The sequence below is a fragment of the Linepithema humile genome, chromosome 7, assembly GCF_040581485.1.
Source record: "Linepithema humile isolate Giens D197 chromosome 7, Lhum_UNIL_v1.0, whole genome shotgun sequence".
Classification (NCBI taxonomy): Eukaryota; Metazoa; Arthropoda; class Insecta; order Hymenoptera; family Formicidae; genus Linepithema; species Linepithema humile.
Window position 1 is genome coordinate 8,503,015 of NC_090134.1, and position 7,626 is coordinate 8,510,640.

Below are 7,626 nucleotides of genomic sequence, written 5' to 3' on the forward strand. Positions count from 1 at the left end.
GACGAGGGATGAATTTCGCGCGTGAGTCAGTGCTAAAAATACAAAATTGATAGACGGCAAGAGTATAGCGAGTTTTTGCATCAGTCGAGGTATGCGGTAGTAATTAATCTCTCGTTTCGATGCTCGAATTCTAGTGGTCACACAGTATGCCTTGCGTCGCGAGCATTGCTACGCGGGAACCGCGCTATAAAATTGGCAATGCCTATCGAAATATATTGCACAGTCGATATCGTGTTGATATAATTATTGTCAGTTTATGTTATTTGGCCATTCCGATTTTCAATGGGTAGATTACGGCGCGACGTCTCGTATCAAGTCAGTACAATTGATAAATCGCTTTCCGAATTTTATCGCGGTAAAAGGTAAATTTTGCGTGAAAACCGCTGTCGAATGTACAGAATCGAATAATGCGCAATTGTAGGATGCATTTGTGAATCGGCATTGATACGCGATAGCGATTAATTCCTCGATTCGACACCGAAATTTCGTAGTCGCAGCATATCATGTCGCGAACAGCGCTACGCGTGAGCTGCATTGCGAAGTTGGTGACACCTATCAAAGTGCATCGCGCACCTAATATCACGCTGACAGTTTTGCCGCGCAAAATTAGCGTCATCGTATTTCACGTTGTTCACTCGTTTCGATACGTGCAAATGCAATAAGCAATGAGTCGTGTAAAATGATGCGCGGTTGGATAAAATAACTTTCATGTAATTAGCCGTGCTTTTCCAATTAACTCGAGTGTCCGAGCAACGCGTCGATTGTGTTCTGCGTTACTCGTTTGTTCGAAATATATCGCGTGCGTGTCGGGAGTGTGCCACGGTCCTAACCTCTCAACGATTAGTGCGCGCAATTGTTTGTCGATCGAATCGCGAGTTTGTGTGAGTGTTTCGGAACAAGAAAGCAATTCGGCGAGGATGCAACGACGAGAATGCAATACTCGGTACAACAGCAAGGATGCAATAGCGGTAATGCAACGATGCAACGCGATGCAACGACGATGCAACGGCAGTGCGTCGACTGGTGAGTCGAAATTTATTGAAATTCATTATATTGTATGTTACTTGCGTGATTTGCGGTAATTTTTTATTCACGTATTTCGATAATGTCGCGAGAAAAATATCACGAAAATAATTTCGTGAATCTGGCGGAATGATTGCGTGCAAAGTGACTTTAAATCGACCCTGAGTGGGTGAAGCACGATCGGATTACTTTGTAAGGCACGATCGGCCTTCATATCAATTTTCAAAGCAAGGTCGATTTGCAACCACTTTAATAGCAATAATTAAGATGATTTACCAGACTGATCATCGTAAACTGATTTTGATCAAAAGGAATTCGCAAGTAAAATGACATTTTTATGGCGAAAATTACCAATTGACACGAATATTAAACATATTAATTAAAAATTAATTAAGAAATATTTTTTGGAAAATTTTGCTAGAAAATTTAATTTAAAGTTAGGCAACAAATACATCATTTAATACAATCAGATAATACATTTTATAATAATTATTAAAGGATTTTGTATAATATAAATTGTAGAAATTTAGTAATTTATATTTTTTGCCTCATTTCGTAATGAAAGTATGAGATAATAATGCTGATAATAAAATGAATAAATCAACATTTTCAACAAGTTTGTGTTGCCATTTAATATTATGTACTTCCATTATTACATTAATTCTAATGCAAAAAAGTCATAATTTGATAGAGTTAAATTTTGTTCAATAATTTATTAAAATTTGCTCTCTCTATGTTTACGGCTATTTTGTCGATGCAATTATAGTAGTTTAGCAAAAGCGTGACGATCGTATCCACTTTAATTAATCATTACGAAGTTTAAAACGACCGGTTCTCGCTTTCGTTCAGCATGCTAATGAAATTCTGGAGAAACGATGCGCCTAACGACCATGGCGGCAACATTTCGGATTAACGTGATAAATTCTCTTTTTATTTTTATGTAATTTTTCGCGTGAAATGTATTTTTTGTGTTTGTAGAAAAGGTTGGTGCCAATTAATTTTATAAAATGTTCTTTTTTGTATTAACAGAAAAGGTAAGTGCATTTATAAGTTAAATATGCAAGAATAGTTGTATAGTTAATCTGTACTGTATTAAAACAAATTTAACATTTTTGCACAAATTTGGGGCTGATTTAAATGAGAATTTTAAACAATAAGTTAAATAAAAAAATATTAAATCTAGAAAACATTTATAATATTTATGCTTGAGATCTCTCCGTAACAATATCCTTAGAGATTATTTGTCAATGTTTTAAAATTTAATTGTTGTGTACAAGATTTTGTAAATTATTTCTTAAATTTTTTTGGTAAAAAGTCAAATCTATTGCTGAAATTTGATACTAATAGTTAGAAGCTTTTAACAAAAGAAATAGAAATCAGTTTGCATATAGATGTTCCAACTCTGTACTATTGTTAGATTTATATGATAATATGATTTTATACTTTTTTTAAGGGTTAATAATTTGAAAGCGTCTGTACAAATATAACTCTCGTAAGCTATGAATCCTTAGAGATCCTGTTTTATTACGGTTTTGCAAAGGTCGACTGTATCGTCGGCGATTATTCCTAATTGTAGCACATTAACTTTTTTTTATCTATCAAGTGTTTCAAATGCAGGATAACTTAATCACAGATATAAAAAGGTTAGATACAAAAATAGAAATTTTAGGAATTGCCACACAGTGACAAGATATCATTAAATTAGAAAGTTTACTTTGACAAGGATAGAAATAAATAATAAAATTCTTTTCTTACTTATTTTAAATTAATTTGTATTAACAAACAATAAATTGTCAGTATAAATTATATTAAAAATTAAAGTAATTAAGTAGAAGTTCTGCATACGTTAAAGAATGGTAGAAAATTTTAGTTTTAAAACACATTTTAAGCTAGAATTTCTTATTAATTTTGCCAATAGATAATAGATAAACAAATGTTTTGTTTCTAACAATTTTAGACATATTTTTCAAAGAAAAATTTAATTTTTACATTTTTTTTGTCGAAACTACGGTGTTCCCGAATATCCTGTATAAAGAAGGAAGATTTAGAATTAATCGTGTTTATCGAGTCATGTTATCGGACGACTTTACATTTGCGATAAAACACATGACTTCCTCCTGACGATTGTTTTTCGTCTTTTGATCGTGAACTTGAAACCATACGCGCCATTGCGTTCGGTTTAATGCTGCGTTACTCATGCAGTATATTCTCCGTTGTATGTTTCTGTATCTCGGTCTATCTGTTATCTTACATACTGTTTGATTTTACGACATAATCAAAATTGATCATAAAACTGAAAGAAAGAAACATCGCGATTTTCTTAGTAAAATCATATATCCTTCTTCATTACTTCCATTTTTATTTTCACTTTCCGCTGTCACATAATTCAATTTCTTGTGACACTTCCTTCCCAAATGTCTTCTCATTACGTCGTATAATTTGATATCGCGATAAATTTTCTGAAAAATTGCGGATTTTTAAATCACATTTTTTTCGAAAATTTCTATTTAAAACATATGATACTTTATGTCCGTGACATTTTAAATTGTCATTGATAATGTTTGCTATAATAAGCTTTTATATCTCATCTCATTATATTGCAGATTGCAGGATATGAGATTGTAATAAAATTATATTTGCATATTTTCTTTTATAAAATTATAATTAAAATTCAAAAAAGTAAAATTATAATGTATTCACGATACTCTATTCATTTTTCATCGCTAATAATTTTTCTTTGCTGTCAATAATTATGTTTATCACAAATAATTTTGTTTTACGATCAATTCACGGAAAGCTTTTAATCTATAAAAATGTGATATTATTTTTACAAAGTAATTTTGTGATTATTTTGTTTTAAACAAAATCTCATATAATTTCAAAAATATGCTTTGATACATATACGTTAGACAGCTATCACAGTACAAGAGAAAAGAATTTTTTGGGGTTGACAGCTTGACGAGGGCTCTAAGAGTTAATTCAAAGGTTGAATCGTTTCGCTATTCAAATACGTTGGAAAAGATGACGTGAAAGAATCGTATAACCGAGCCGTTTGTCTCGATTATACATTTATGTGTATTAGGTTATATTATATTTACTACTATTTTATTTTGGAATTATTAAATGACGGAGTGTAATTTCTTATCAAATTCGTATTTGTTCGTTCTCGTAGAACATGCTATAGTAGTGCATCATAAAATACATTACCGAAAATAGTGAGTATAATAAATATGGAAGACACGATGCATTATTGTGAAGCTCCCGTATAAAAGGAACCCATTTTCTGTCTCGACGGGTTAATGCACTGCACAATTAAGAGAACGTATGGCTTATGCGCGATGATGCATTATGCGAACTAACGTTCCTGTCTAGAATAAAATTTCTGGTTGAACGAATTTTTAAAACTTTTTAAATTATGCAATTGTTGCGCAATAAAAGCTGTAAATTTTGTGAAAAGATTACTTTTTTAATAAAAAATAAACTTAACAATTTGTATTATATAAAAGTTAGAAATGTTATAAATTTTTAGTGTAGATTTTTTCAAAACTAATCTTCAATAATTATTTTAAATATATTGAACATTTTGCTTGATGTTTGTATGTGCGTTAAAGTCACTTTTGTTCTTTAGTTTCCGAGAAAACGGAACTTAAAGACTTGTTTAGAAAATAAGCTCCTATACTACATACACACTCCGTGTTTATGCCGCAATGTAGTGATAAATTTACAATGGTATTTTAAACCGGCATTGTGCATAGTCAGGCTGTTTCGAATAAAATATATTAAAATAATCTGTTGACAATATCCAATTAAATTTCTACCATTGACAACAAAACACTCAACTCGATTAATTGATAATATAAATAGAATTTTGATTTTCCAGAAAACTTTTTCACCTTTGTTATGTTTCTTTGTCATATTTTTTATGAAGTCTGATATGATAAATTCTGCAATATACATTAATATGTACATGCAATATACATCAATATACATTAATATATATGTGTATATAGACAAAATTGCATCAGCAAATCTAATTTAGCAATGAAATGAAACAAGATACTTAAGATATATATGACAGAAAACAAAATGACTTGCGATTCTCGCGGATTTTGCTTGCGCCGCTCGTGATAAACTCTAGTTTCCTACGATTTTACGCTACACAGTATTTGTATTTGCAAAGTTGCCGTGTTATTTGCGTAGAACGTCGTGAAACTTTGTTCGCTGTACTCTATTAATAGACGAGTGTCGTTCGTGGCGAACACGATGCGGATCTCTCATGAAATCTCGATCGTGGTTCACCTGTTTAATCACCTGTCGTTAGTCTTCTCGTTGGTCGCGCTGCGTCGGAACTTTATCATCGCGTTACCTAGCACTTTCACTACCATTGCGAATCGCGTGTCTGTTTTCGTGAGCACGCGAGATGAAATGTACTTCGCGTCATTTCCGTAACGTCGATCATAACTTCGTCCATCCACGACGGGATAGAATTGTTGAGAAACTTGCGTCTAACAATTTTCTTCTTACGTAAATTCGTAATCTTGAAAATTCCAAATATCGATGTCTCTTATTCATCGATGAGTCATTCTGTCTTCCCCGAAAAAAGACCTTTACGCTTCAATATTGTCCATGAACACGCCAATCACCGATTTAAGTCACCCAATTTTACCCGTTGGTCATTCTTTGCACTTTAACGAGTCAAACAATTTTTAGAAATTTTTATTAAATTAATTTGCAAATTTATATTTGACTTTAAAGCTCATCAGTGGATTACGTTTTACTTTGAAGAAGAGCTATGAAACACATTATTTATGTTAATATTTCGAAAACGAAAACTTCTTAATTACAAACATTAATTTTTCCATGTTGTATTGTAGTCTTTTTAATAAGAAAAAAGAAACTTTTAATTATTCAAGGATTCTTTGACGGTCTCACAAGTTAAATCAATTTTAATATTTAAAAAATTCTTGGCTGATTGTCTTTTGCTCGACTTGGATATCTTCACGATAGCCATTCATTAATACGCGTGTTTCTCCACGAATGAATCCACTTTATCTTCTTCAAATGAAAGAAAAAGGTACAGTTTGTTGTCTTCGAACGATTACACTCACGAAGCTTCTTTGATCACTGCAACTAAGACCGGATTTTCCGTTCGAAAAAGTTTTGGATTGATTATACCTTCATCTTCAGAGGATTTCTGTAATGATTGTTTATTAATTTCTCGTTTCTTCTTTTCTCCCTAACAAACAAACATACTAAATGTCGATTTGTATCACATGATCTTACTAGTTCGACCGTTTTTCAAAATCTCGTAAAATCTAAATTTTCAAGATTTTATTAATTAGTCACAGTTTTCGTATTGATTGAATTAGGTTTGACTTATTTTATGAATGACTTTTAAATTGTTTTATTAATCATGTTACTAATAATTATTTATTGATAAGCTTAAGTACCATTTTTACATATTATTTAGTATATGCGTACATAAGCTCGAGTATGATTATCTGTCATTAATATAGCTGTGACATGATAAACACTCAATATCGATCCTACCGATAATAACCCTTTAATAGCTCAAGTGTGTTCGTCGATAATTAACTATTCTGAAACTACTGATCATTGATTGTTGATATTGATCATATTTGAGTTTAAATATCATTGTTATTTATTAATAGATCTCTTCCTATTTATTCACTAATTATTTCATTGGTAATTATTTATTATTTATATAAGCATTAGTTAATAATCTTCCTGTTGATCACACTTATTAATATTCTTGCTGATAACCTTAATTTTTGTGATAATCACTGATAATTAATCCGCTGTCATCAATACTTTATTCGAAATAAGATTAAGAATCACTTTTTAACAGTTCTGTTGATCATTTCTGAATATTTTTATTTTAGTAATCAATTATTAATAATCTTACTGGCAATTATTTATTAATAATATTCTTACTGATATAATATAATATTCATTAATTATTTGACTGTTGTCTTATTAATAATTTTTTTTATAATTATTTTCTATAATTTATTACAATAAACATGATTGTAAATGATAATTGTTGACACCTGTTCGCAACTCTTGCCACTACTCTCACTTTCCTCCAAAACTTTTCACCAGCAAATGCGACGCGGTTTTGTTGTATGCTCCAGCGGGAGGCGTAAGATCAACACGCGGTTTCGGAGCGCTCTCGCGGCGCACTGAGTGCGCCCAGCGAGGAGAAGAGGATCGTAGCGTCGCGGCGCGTCGCGTCGCGCCGCTGCGGAATAGCTGCGAGTGCGATGAGAATGACCGTGGCAGTGAGTGCCGCCTGCGCACTCTCGTTATATCGGCCCTTTCCTCTCCTCTCGTTCTTTCACTCCTCTTCGCGTTCTTCCGCGTCTTCTCCTCCCCTTCTTGAGACCGCGTGATTTAGCTTCGAACGAAGCCGTCCGTGTTCTCGCGTTCTCCATCACGTGTGCACGCGCACATTTCTTCCTCTTTATATCCATGTTACGTTCGCCGGTCCGTTTATACGGCTCGCTTCATTGCGTCATTCATACGCGGCATCAGGAATTCCCAAACTGGGTATCGCGACGTTGTTGTGATCCTAATTTGAGA

The 7,626-nt window shown here is 32.6% G+C and overlaps 1 protein-coding gene across 10 annotated transcripts in view; it reads right to left on the bottom strand.

Annotated features, from left to right (window-relative positions):
- LOC105675790 (FMRFamide receptor) overlaps positions 1 to 7,355 on the bottom strand; it is a 49,850-nt gene extending 42,495 nt beyond the window's left edge. For 2 of the 10 annotated variants that reach the window (XM_067359981.1, XM_067359982.1), the window contains exons 1-3: positions 7,095 to 7,355; positions 6,132 to 6,907; positions 5,335 to 5,708 (exon numbers count right to left, since the gene is read on the bottom strand). The gene's annotated coding sequence lies outside the window, so the exon portion shown is untranslated. Of the gene's footprint in view, positions 1 to 5,334; positions 5,814 to 6,131; positions 6,908 to 7,094 lie in introns of all 10 variants that reach the window. The other 8 variants (XM_012373210.2, XM_067359988.1, XM_067359987.1 and 5 more) reach the window with 7 other exon arrangements.
- Between the last annotated feature and the right edge of the window lie 271 nt (positions 7,356 to 7,626).